This window comes from Equus przewalskii, chromosome 30 (genome assembly GCF_037783145.1).
Source record: "Equus przewalskii isolate Varuska chromosome 30, EquPr2, whole genome shotgun sequence".
Lineage (NCBI taxonomy): Eukaryota > Metazoa > Chordata > Mammalia > Perissodactyla > Equidae > Equus > Equus przewalskii.
In genome coordinates this window covers 5,686,718-5,699,697 of record NC_091860.1, presented here as the reverse complement: position 1 = coordinate 5,699,697, position 12,980 = coordinate 5,686,718, and the positions used below count along the sequence as shown (strand labels likewise).

Here is a 12,980-nt window from a genome sequence, read left to right as displayed (position 1 = left end):
ATATAGTTAGGTCTTTTTTCTAATCTAGTCCAAAAAAGTTTTTGGCTTTTAACTGGAGGACTAAGTCCATTTACATGTAATCAATTACTGATATTTAAGAACATCTTCCTGTTATTGGTTTTCTATTCATTCCATCTGTTTTTTCTTCTTTTCTTCTTCTCCTTTTGATTAATTCATTTTTTATTATTCCATTTTATCTCCTGTTTGTTAGCTTTATGTTTAAACATTTTTGTAATTTTTTAGCAATTATTCTAAAGATTATAAATACTTCTTTGATTTATTGCAGTTGACTTTTACCACTTCCTGAACAAGACAAAAATATCAGTTTGAGGCCATTTACACCTACCCACCCTTTTTCTATTGTTTCCATATATTTTATGTCTATATATGTTTTAAGCCCCACAAGACAATGTCATGGCTGCTTTAAATACTATTTACTCATAGATTTATGCTTTCCTATGCTCTTCAATATATCCTGAGGTTTTATGGTTCCATTTGGGATCATTTTTCTTCAGACTGAGTAACTTCCTTTAGTATTATTGTAATATGGATCTACCTGTGACAAAGTCTCCAATCTTTGGTTTAAAAACATTTTTATTTTGCCTTCATTTAAAAAAAATTTTTATTGAGTATAGAGTTTCAAGTTGGCAGTATTTTTCTTTTCTGCATTTAAAATTTAAAGCTGTTATTCCACTGTGTTCTAATTTTAATAATTTATGTAGAACAGTCAGCCATCAATCTTATTGTTGCTCCTTTGAAGGCAGTGTGGTTTCTTTCGGTTGTTTGGTTTTAAGATTTTCTCTTTATATCTGGTTTTCACAAGTTTCACTATGTTGTACCTATGTGGTTTTCTTTACATTAATCTTCTTTGGGGGGGGGTCACTAAGATTTTTATGCTTCTTGAATCTGTGTATTGCTATCTTTCAACAGTTTGGGAAATCTTTGATCATCTTTTCAAATATTGCTCTTGCTTATTCTCTCCTCCAGGGACTCCAATTACATACATGTTATAGGAAATGACTCAATCCCATATGTCTCCTATGCTGCTTTGTTCTTTCCATTCCTTTTTTTTTCCTGTGCTTTAGCTTGCACATTTTTCCACTGAACTGTCCTTGAGTTCACAGCTTCTAGTTATTTTTTGCAGTCCCAAGTAGGTGCCATTTAATTCAAATCTTAATTTCAGATATTATATTTTCAGCTGTAGAATATTCACTTGATTATTTTTCTATAGACTCAAACTTTCTGTTGACATTCCTCATCTTTTCATCCATTTTGTTAACCTCTTCCTTTGCTTCTTTTAATATATTTATAACAATTATATAATCCTTGTTTGGTAACTCCTGAATCTATATCATTGGTGGATCTGCTTCTGTTGTCTCTTCTTTGGACACATTTTCTTTCTGACTTTTCACATGCCATATAATTTTTTAGTGCATTTTTAATATTGTGATGGTAACCACTATAAAACTGTAGTTGATGTTATTTTCTCCCAGTGAGGGCCCATCCTTCCCTCTATTAGACAGCTAGGGTGAGGAGCTGATCACCTCAACCTAATTAGTTTGCATCTGGTACAAAATATTTCAAAGGTGAGATCAGTTGTGTGTTTACTGCAGCTGCACTCTACCCCCATCCCATGGAGACTGTCTTCTAAACACTGCAAGATTGTAGACTTCATCGTATATTTCCAGCTCAACTTCCTAGCTTCCCATTACTGCCTCAAGGCTCAGCAAACAACCTCATCAAAACTCCAACTTGTTTCTCTTTCCCCTAGTAGAGTCTCACTTCCATAGCAAGCTTGATCCTTGGCCAGTATTCATTCTGGGAAAACACAATCAGGAAAGATGATTGCTAGCAATCTCAGCTCATATGGGCTCTTCTATTTCTGGAATTTCTACTCAGTTAGTCCTATTTGCTTTCATGGCTCTCTGAGGTGTCAAAAATATGACTGTCCTTAAGAGTGACAGAAATATTCTGAAACTTCTCCCATTGAGAAGTAGGCATATATGTCCCTCCCCCTCCTTGAATTTGGGTGACCTCTGTGGCTTCTCTGACCAATAATATATGGTAGATATGGTTAATAAGAGTTAACAATATTGTATTGCATATTTAAAAATTGGGAATTAGACATTAAATTCCTCCAGATTTTAAAGCAAGTTGTTTTAGCTACACTGTAAGGAAAAAAGAAAGATACATAAAAGGGCCTGAAACATGGCAGATACTCAAGAAATATTACTTCCTTCCTCCTTAAAACAATTCTGCAAGATGGTATTTATTGATTCATTCAAAAGTTATTTTTAGCACCCACATGTCAGTCTCTATTCTAGGACCTGGAGATAGATGCTGAATAAGGCAAACAAGGTCCTTAGGACATGGATAAGAGTGGGCTCTTATCTGTCTAGATTTCAATCCTCTCTTTACTAGGAAAAAAAGAAATAGTATGTTTGAATTGTCTCTTGATCACTATCCTAGAGTGTCTCTCTAGCAAGACTGCTTGGTTTGAACCCCTACTCCACCATTGTAACCTTAAATAAGTTACTTAGTGTCTTTGCCTCAATTTTCCTTACCTGTAAAATGGGGATAAGAAAACACTTCATTGCACTGCTTTATTGAGTTAAAAAATACAAAATACTTTGAATCATGCTTCGCATACAGTAAGCCGTCAATAAACATTAGCTATTTTGTTATCTGGCACATACCTAGATGTTCATTTACTAGTAATTATTGTTTTAAAGGTAATAAAGACTTGTTGAACTAAAAAAAATATGGTGGATATAACATGACACCAGTTTCTGTGCCAAGAACTTAAGACACTGACAACTTTAACTTCTTATATTGTGGAATACACTGAAAGCACTGAACTTCCATTAAATAAAGCCAATTAACTTGATATGTTAAAAAAATAAAACAGCTTTTGTTCTCACCAATTTTTTCTATTATTTATCTGGTTTTATAATTTTCTATTTTATTGGTTTCTGCTTCTTATATTCTACCTTTTACTTGCTTTGGGTTTATTTTGCTTTTATTTTCCAAGCTTCTTAAGGTGATAATTTTAGATCTTTCCTCTTTTCTAATGATAGTATTTTAAAGCTATACATTTTCCTCTAAGCACTGCTTTAGCTACATAAATATTGGTATGATGTGTTTTCACTTTCATTCAGTTCAAAGATAATTTTTAATATTCCTTTTGACTTCTCTTTGAACCATGTTTTATTTAAAAGTGTGTTAATTTCCAAATATTTGGGGGAGAAGTTCCAGATATTCTACTGTTACGTATTTCTAATTCAATTTAGTTATAGTGAGAGAACATACTCTATATGATTTTAATCTTTTAAGTCCAACTGGTTAACAGTGTCATCCCAGATTTCTATTTTTTGTTTGTTTGTTTTTAAAGATTGGCAACTGAGCTAACAACTGTCGCCAATCTTTTTTTTCTCCCTTCTTCTTCTCCCCAAAGCCCACTAGTATATAGTTGTATATTCTAGTTATGAGTGCCCCTGGTTGTGCTATGTGGGACGCCACCTCAGTGTGGCCTGATGAGCAGTGCCATGTCTGTGCCCAGGATCCAAAGTGGTAAAACCCTGAGCTGTGGAAGGAGAGAGCACAAACTTAACCACTTGGCCATGGGGCCAGCCTCTCTATTTTTTTATTACTATTCTGCCTACTTACATATCAACTGCTGAGAGAAAAGTATTTGAAACTAACTGCAACAGTAGTTTTGTCTATTTCTCATTTCTGCTCTGTCAGATTTTACTTCAAGTATTTTGAAGCTCTGTTACTGGACTCACAGACATTTTGGATTGTTATGTCTTTTTGATGAATTGATTCTTTTATCATTACAAAGTCTCTCTCAACATCGCTAGTAATATTCCCTGTTCTGAAGACTATTTTGCTGGATATTAATACACTCACTTCAGTTTTCTTAATGGTTAGTGTTTGCATTGTATGTATTTTTCGGTTCTTTAGCTTTTAAACTATGTGTTCATATTTGAAGAGGATTTGTTATAGACAGTATCTAGTTAGTAGGTCTTGCTTTTTTATCTAGCTTGATGATCTCTACCTGTCATAATTTATACAGTTGAATTTGTTATTTTCTATTTGTCCCAATCTGTTCTTTCCTTTTCCCATTTTTTCTTGCATTATTTGCAATTGAATAGTTTTCAGTATCTCATTTTATCTCCCCTATTGACTTATTAGACATACCTATTTCTTTTGTAGTTTTAGTGGTTGCACTGGTGTTTAAAATATGCACCTTTAACTTATCACAATCTAACTTCTAATGATATTATACCACTTCACATATAATATAAGAATTTTACAACAGAATCTACCTATTTCCTCCTTCCTGTCTTTTGTACTACTGTCATCATAGTCTAACTACAGTAAGACTTCATATTGGAGAACGTAGGTGTAGGCACTCTGGTCGACAGTCCTAGCTAAGATTAGCTTTTGAGTTAACCTTGTCAAAGTACCAGAAATGTGATTAAAACTGTCTTGGATGCTCCAAACCAGCCCACCCTCTACCTGAACGCCACCAACCAACCTCAGCTAACGCTACATAAAGAATAACTACCAGCTGAGCCTACTCTTTTCACTGACCCACAAATTGTGAAGTACAATAAAATGGTCGTTTCAAGATTATAAGTTTTTAGGTAATTGTTACAGAATTAGATAACCATAACAGAATTTGGTACATAGAAATGAAGTTTTGTAATAAAAATCTTAAAGCATGTGGCATTGGCTTTGGGGCCAGCTGGTAAGCAGAAGCTGCGAGGGCCTCAAGACTATTAACAAAAGTTTGAAGGACATTAGTGAAAATGGTAACAGATGGAGAAACGACCACCTCTCTTACACAGTGGTGGAAAGTTTGCAACATGTGCCTTGCATAACACAGAAAAGAGAAAATATGCCCAGTAAAAAGCAGATTGAACTAAGAAGATTTCTAGGTAGAAGGCTGGGTTAGTCTCTTTCAGCCATATATAATAAGGTATGCACAGAGAAAGATGAGCTAACAAAAGAACTGTTTCATTTTCAAGCAGAATTTAGAGGAAATATAAAGAATATAAAGGATCCAGGACTTGCTATTTTCAAAAATAAAACAGTTTCTTATCCCATTCTCTCCAGACAGAAAAGTAAGAAATAGCTTCACAATAAATATCAAGTCTAGGGCTGTACAAGCAAAGCATGGTTTCAGGCTAAAAATCTCTGGAGTGTGGCTGTAAAACACTGTGTTGAGACTGAAAAGTGATTTAAAGTTGTATGAGTTCAGTTCTAAGAATCTTAAGATTGTGCCTCTTAGACGCTCTCTTCTATATAAAAGCCCTCAAGGAATCTTGAGGGTGTGTCTTTTGGACTCTTTCAAGCAGAGAAACCTCTAATAATCTTATTGATATTGTCTTATAATACCTTGACTCTGAGTTTAAAGTAGAAAAAAGCCTATCTCAGAAACAAACGTGGGGGTAATTTCTCTCTCATGGAGTGGATTATAATTTGATACACAGGAATCTCACAGTTTTTAAGGAATTCTGTCAGATTTGACTGAAAGCAGCAAAGCACAAAATGAAAATAGGCTTTTGGACTCAAACTTTTACAAGCAGGCAGCAACACTGGAAAGGATACCCAGGTGTAAACATGAACTGTTTCTTACAGAAAAGGAAAAATGACTCAGAATTGATAGGGTGAAGCTAGCAGCCATGAATAATCACCTACAGGGAGTAGAAATAGCCCTAATAAAAGAACTGAGAACATCAGAATTTCAAAATTACTATGGGCCAATGAAAGCTAGTGCCTCCTGTTTCCTCTCTTTTGAACGGAAGTATTTACTGCAGTTATTCTCTGCCTGCCTCTCCATTATATGTTGAGCAGATAACCTTCCTCTTCAGGGGATCTGCACCTGAGGAGCTTCCTGCACATCTGAACCTGATTTAAATGACAAGATCCTGGACCTTAAGATTGAGGCTAAAGCCACAGTGGGATGAGAATTTGGGGATTCTTGGAAGGGGGTGAGTGTATTTTGAATATAAGAGGAATGTAATCATTTGTGGCCAGAGAGCAGATTGTGGTAGATCAAAGATGGTCACAAATTCTCTGACATCTCTTCCATTGAAAGTGAGAGGGCTCTGGGACTGCTTTGACCAACAAAATATAGTAGAAGTGATGCAGCGCCAGCTTCCAGTTTTAGCCATTAAGACACTGGCACTCTCCACTTCTTATCCCTTGCAAATTCTCTCTAGGAGTCGCAAGCCACAATATTAGAAGTCTGACTACCCTGAGACTACCATGCTACAAAGGTCACATAAACTCGTCTTCCACCTCTGCCCAGGCACCACATACACGTGTAAAAGATATCTTGTATCCTCCAGAGCAATCCATCCACCAGCTGAATATCATCCAATTATCTCAGTCAATGGAATATGGAAGAGAAAAATCACTCAGCTGAGACCTGCTTTAATTCTCAGCTCAGGGAATCATGAGCAATATAAAACAGCTGTTGTTTTAAAGCACTAAGTGTTGGGGCAGTTTATCATGAAATAACAGATCATTGCAACAGTGAGTTTTGTAAATTTATCTTTATTTAAGTTTTGCAGGGGCTGCAATGTCCTGCCACCACCTTCTACAACCCAATTGGAAGCAGAAGCCTAAACCTAGATATTATTCAGAAGTAATGTGCAAAGTTATTATAAAGTAAAATTATTTCTTGGAGATAAAAAAGCCAACTTTCTCTGAGATATCATAAAACAAATAATTTTCTAAGCATCATAAATTTCAACTAAGTTATTGCAATTAAAACCAACCATTTTATTCTTACTAAACAAACTACTGTACATACATAAAGCCAAAAAATTCACACTCAGGTTGTCCTTTAGTTCATCTAACAAATGGTTATTTAGATATTTTCTTATGATTGAAGCAAGACTAGGATTACAAATATAAAATTAAGACTATTTGTAGTTGTCTAAAGCAGTGATTTTAAAACATAACATAAAGAAATAACTCACTGTTGAGATAAATTATGAAGTATAGAATAAGTAATAGCTGTTACTAAAATGATAATGTACACATCTATATACATATATGAACGTATGTGTGTGTGTGTGCACACTCATCTGTTTTTAAATGGAGGAGTGCCCTGTGCCAGTATGTTTACTGCAGTATTATAACAGCTAAAACCTGGAAACAATTTAATTATATATTAATTGGAACATAGCTAAGAAGGAGACAGAGAAAAGAAAGGAGATTTTTATTCTATATACTTTATACCTGACATATGAATTGAATTTTAGAAAATGTACAAGCATGTATCACCTGTGAAAATTTACCATGAAAAACACACCATTCGAAGCTAATGTCTATCGCCATGTTTCACTGTCTTTAGAGCCTGAATGATCCTTCAGTCTAAGCACTAGAGAACAGCCAAAAGAATTATTTCTCAGGGAGACTCATAACCCACCAACATATTTCTTTGGACTATTTCTATTCATAGGTGGTAGATAGTCTATTTGAATACTTTTCCTCCCCAGGCTTCCCAACTTTCATAAGAGGATGCCAATCCTACTCCTAACCTTGCTGGCTATTAGAGCAAAAGGCTCCATATCTAACCTATAATTGAGAATAACTACAATCCAGGTACTTGCCAAGGAGTAAGGTGCTAAACTTACTGTTACTCGGTTTTTACCAAAACAGGACTGCTTCATGGCTATTTAGTCCATCCCTTCATTACTCTAAAACTGCTTGTTTAGATTAAGACATACCAGGAAGGAGCAGCATTCTTGACTTTGTCCTTTTACTGCTCTCCGCCCTATCCACCCAGCAGAACTGTGTTTAGTAAAGTGCTTTTGATGTTAAGCCACTAGACTGTGTGGAAGGGAGCTTTAAGAAAGAGGTCTGGAGAAGAGGCTTCAGTTATTTACCACAAGGATGCTGTTGAGGACAGAGTTGAGTACATCGCACTATGACCAAAATGATACACTGTTCTTTGAATTTTAATTTTTAGGCTTCTTCTAAAATGCTGATAAATTTTGATCTTGTGAACACCAGAAAACATATCTTGTCTTATGAGAGGTCTTCCTAGAGAGCTTAGAGCAAAATTTGTGATCCACCTCAAGCAAATACAGGAGCGCTTATGGGATGCATTGTGTGTTCTATCCTTAGTCCATCTGACTCATTTTTATCAGTCCTTTTTTTTTTTTTTTTACAGTATTAAGGTACAATTTACATACCATAAAATTTACCTGTCGTAAGTGTACAGTTCAATGGTGTTTTAGTCACTTTACAGAGGTGTGCAATCATCACAATCCAATTTTAGAACACTTCCATCACCCCCCAAAATTTCCTTGAGTCCATATGCAGTCAATCCCCTCCCCCACCCCCAAACGTCCTCTGATTTGCTCTATCTAGACAGTCTACAAGTGGAATCATACAATTTTTAGTCTTTTGAATTTGGCTTCTTTCATTTAGCATAACATTTTTGAGGTTCATCCACGTTGTAGCATGTATCAGTGTTTTCCTTTTTCCAATCCTCAATAGTATTCTAATGTATGGACATACCACATGTTATTTATTCATTTACTAGTTGGTGGACATTTGGACAGTTTCTCATTTTTGTCTATTATGAATAATGCTACTATAAACGATCACATACAAGTCTTTGTGTGGATATCTGTTTTCATTTCTCTTGGGTAGATTCTGAGAAGCAGAGTTGCTGGGTTATATGGTGTGATGGTTAATTTTATGTGTCAATTTGGTTAGGCAAAGTAGCCAGATATTTGGTCAAACATTATTCTGGGAGAGTGTTTTCAGGTGAGATTCACATTTAAATTGGTGGACTCTGAGTAAAGCAGATTGCCCTCCACAATGTGGGTGGGCCTCATCCAATTAGCTGAAGGTCTGAACAGAACAAAAGCTGACCTCTCTGAGCAAGAGGGAATTGCCCAGAAGACTGCCTTCAGACTTCATTGGAAACATCCGTTCTTCCTAATCTTCCAGCAGACTGTCTTTGGACTCGAACTGCAACTCTTTCCTGAGTCCCCAGGCTGCCGGCCTTCCCTACCAGATTTTAGACTTGCCAAGCCTCCACAATCACATGAAGAAACTCCTTAAAATAAATCTCTTCCTATATATAGACACATCCTCTTGCTTCTGTTTCTCTGGAGAACTTAACACATATGGTAAGTTAGTTTAACTTTTAAACAAATGGCCAAACTGTTTTCCAAGGTGGGTGTAGCTTTTTACATTCCCACCAAGAATGCATGAGTTTGTGCTTCTCCACATCCTAGATACTAGATAGTGTCTGTCATTTTGACTCACAGCCATCTTAATGGGTATGGACTAGTATCTCACTGTGTTTTTAATGTGTATTTTCCTAAAAACTAATGATGCTGAGCACATTTTCATGTGCTTATTAATCATTCGTATGTCTTGATGAAATGTCTATTCAGTTCTTTTGCTGTTTTTTTAATGGGGTTGTTTGTCTTATTGAACTGCTGGAGTTCTTTGTAAGCTCTGGATACAGTCCTTTATCAGACATGATTTGCAAATATCTTCTCTGTGTCTTGTCTTTTCAGTTTCTTAACAGTGTCTTTTGAAGTACAAAAGTTTTAATGTTAATGAAGTCACATTTATCAATTTTTTCTCTTACGTGCCATGTTTTTGGTGTTATTTCTAACAACTCTTTGCCTAATCTGAGGTCACCAAGTTTCTTCTGTGCTTTCTTTTAGACATTTTATAGTTTTAGCTATTACACTTAGGTCTATAATTAATTTTTGTGTATGGTTGTTTTTTGTGAGGAAGTTCATGTTTTTGCATATGAATACTCAATTCTCCCAGAACTATTTGTTTAAAAGGTAATCCTTTGTCCATTGAATAGTCTTAGCAGCTTTGTGAAAAATCAATGGACCAGTAAGGGTTTATTTCTGGACCCTCAACTCCATTCTGTTGACCTGTATGCTTATCCTTATACCACTGCCATACTGTCTTTGTTACTGTCACTTCATAGTGAGTTTTGAAATTGGGAAGTAACAAAGTCCTCTCCAACTTTGTTATTTTATTCATTTATTTTAAATTTTACTTTATATTGTGAGTACTAATGAATATCATGTTAAATTCTTTCTGAGAGGATAGTTACAAATAAACACAGAAATAAAACTATATTTTAAAGATATTTTCAAAAGAATGTATTCCTCTTTAAATGTGAAAGTGACAATCATTACTGTATTCCCTTAGGAGTAATTGTGAAGTTACATCTCCCTCCTCCCCACAGCCATGTCAACAAACATTTACTGAATGCCTGCTAGATACGAGGCACCGTGCAAACTTAGGTGCTGAAGATACAGAGACCCTCACTTAGCACATAAACAGAGAACGATGGTATTGCGTATTAATAGCCACAAAGAAATATGTACAAGATACAGTGGTAGCAAGGGAAAGGGATATTACTTTTATCTGGTCAGATTTACCTTACTTCATAAAATAAGCTTGTTTCTGAAAAAATGGTTGAAAATTTTTGGTTTCTTTTTTTTAAACAAACTGAGTTTTAAAACACCAGAGAAGCTAGTACTTACAAAAGCTTGGAGTTAGCAATCCTTTTATAAAGTAGAGGCTCTCTCAACTACTTAGGTCTTCTACTTGGTTCTTTCTTTTTAAGGTTACAGAAGGAATTTACACTAATGGAAAAATTCAAACAAAACAGAAGTATTTATAGTAAAAAGTGAAAGTCTCATTTTACTTCCAACTCACCCTACTCTTCCCCCCAGAGGTAAGTTCTGTTATGCTTGGTCACTTCTCGATGGCTCAGAGCTATAGAAGATGCAGAGAGTATGAACTCTTGAAATCCTGAGACAAATCTCACACCTTGTTTTAGATAGGAGCTTCAGCCTCTTTCCCACCAAACATGGCATCAGAATAACCAGCAAGACTTGAAAATTATTCTTTTTCTTTCCATATCCCATCCTATACCTAGAAAAGGTGGGGCTTAAGAGAAAAGTAAACGTAAGCAATAGACCTAAATAACGTGTGTGTGTGTGTATAAACTTTCCAGTGACGATTCCTGAAACTTGTTCTACAGGAGATTTAACTAAGTGTTGTTAAAAACGAATGGAAGAAAAGAAGGAAGCTGGAGGGAAGGAAGGAAGACAGGCAGGCAGGGGCATTTCCAGAGTCAAATACACTTAGGAATTACTGGGTTAAGTAAAATAGCAATATCACTGAGAGGTTCTGACCTTTCATAAAATTAGCTGACCACCGAACTCTTTAATCCTGGGTCACCAGGTAATATTTTGAGACTCTAGATCTTCACAAAAAATACAGTCTGGAAAACAAGCACTGGTTATAGCCCCCTTCATTATCACACTGACAGCAATTCATACAACTGAACAAATGGGGATATTCAGAAATATGCACAGGGCCACATAAATTTGTTTGACCAAAACACCAAAAAGACGAAGTCAGCAGACTGTCTTAAGGTTCCATCTTTACTATGTTGGAAAAACAGGTTTCATTTCTTTGCTACATTATTTTTCCTTTGGCTCTTTATACAATAAAAGAATAAAACGAGAGACAGAAGTTTGGCTCTGAAATTAAATGCACTAAAGTGTTTACTTTTAATAATAAGTAAATAAAATCAAAAGGTCTCAATACAAATTCTATCCATTTTTTAATTTGCTTTACAAAACCATATAATTGGATTAAAGTAGTTTGGGATATTAGTATAGTAATTGCTTTATTGAGAAGAACCTTTAAGAGGTTAATGAAAAATTGTTGTGAGATTATTTTTATCCATAGTGACAACAGCTCCCTATATTCGTGCAAGAAAACAGTAAATTTGGATCTATCTCCTTATATGTTAGACTTCAAATCAGGATATACTCAGTAGAGAGCACTGTTAAAACTTGCCACTGAGACTGGACGAGGCCTTGTTTACCCAAGTATAATCATGAATGATAACTTTTCAATAAATCTTATTCCTGCCTTCCCGAATTTTAATTGGGTGAGAAATTTGGGAGGACTTCCTATTGAAGTGGATCCTTATGATAACTGAAAGAGCTGCTGTATGTCCTTGGTAGAAGCTGTTCTGAAATTCCACTTCAGTAAAAAGTGAGGAATAAATAATTCACCCATGGAGAAAAGTCTCTACCAGATACTTCAACTTTCTGTTGTTGTTGCTTCTTCTCTGCTGTTGGGAAAAGGAAGTGTGATAACTATCGCCCATATTTATAAACGTCAAACTGCCTCACTCTATATCCAAACCCCAATCAATTCCTTGTTTAATGCCCGACTCTGGCTTCCTCTCTCAAATCTCTCACCACTCTCTAACTCAAGTCAAAATGATTTCTCCCTCCACTAAGCTACTTGATTCTTGTTCAGGCCTCTCACGTAGGATATAACCATATTTCATATACCTTAAGTTGTTGTTTAACTTGACTACTGTACTTGTCCTGTTCATTGAGAAATCTAAGGGACTTTAGGTGGCAGGACCAAGGCTGTACACAGATTTGGAGAACCCTCAATACCAGGCACCATGCTGTTTATATTAGCATTCTATAGGCATTTGTGGACTTACTGACCTTACTATTCAGTGCTTTACGATGATCCTAGGAATAGTTAATCCTCGGAAGAAAATAAAAGCGTTTTTCCACTATGACAATAATAAAAACTTATTGGTTTTAAGAAATGTTAATAGACTATTTATAATTTAAGTAATTTATGACTAAATGTCATTTTTTTTCTCTGACAGAGCAGTGTCATGGTTAGGCCAGCCAGGTGTAGCTCACTTAAGGACTCAGGCATAGAATGCTGTGAGGGAAGTAACTGTTTAATAATAAAGGACTTTGAACAGGATCCATCATGAGAGACTAGTAGGGTGACAGCAACATTATTACACATATATGGAACAATTAAGAACCTACAAAAGTAATTTCACAGTATAATTCATTCACTCAACAAACTGTTACTGAAAGCCTACTGTGTGACAGGCTCTGTTTTAGGCA

General features: G+C 35.5%; 1 protein-coding gene across 19 annotated transcripts in view; it reads right to left on the bottom strand.

Annotated features, from left to right (window-relative positions):
* Window positions 1-12,980, bottom strand: part of ZNF438 (zinc finger protein 438) — a 185,993-nt gene that overhangs the window by 106,426 nt on the left and 66,587 nt on the right. The window contains exons 2-3 of one of the 19 annotated variants that reach the window (XM_070601767.1): window positions 11,214-11,302; window positions 10,732-10,965 (exon numbers count right to left, since the gene is read on the bottom strand). The exons of 17 other annotated variants lie outside the window; for them this stretch is intronic. The gene's annotated coding sequence lies outside the window, so the exon portion shown is untranslated. The remainder of the gene's footprint in view (window positions 1-10,731; window positions 10,966-11,213; window positions 11,303-12,980) is intronic. One more of the 19 variants, XM_070601766.1, reaches the window with a different exon arrangement.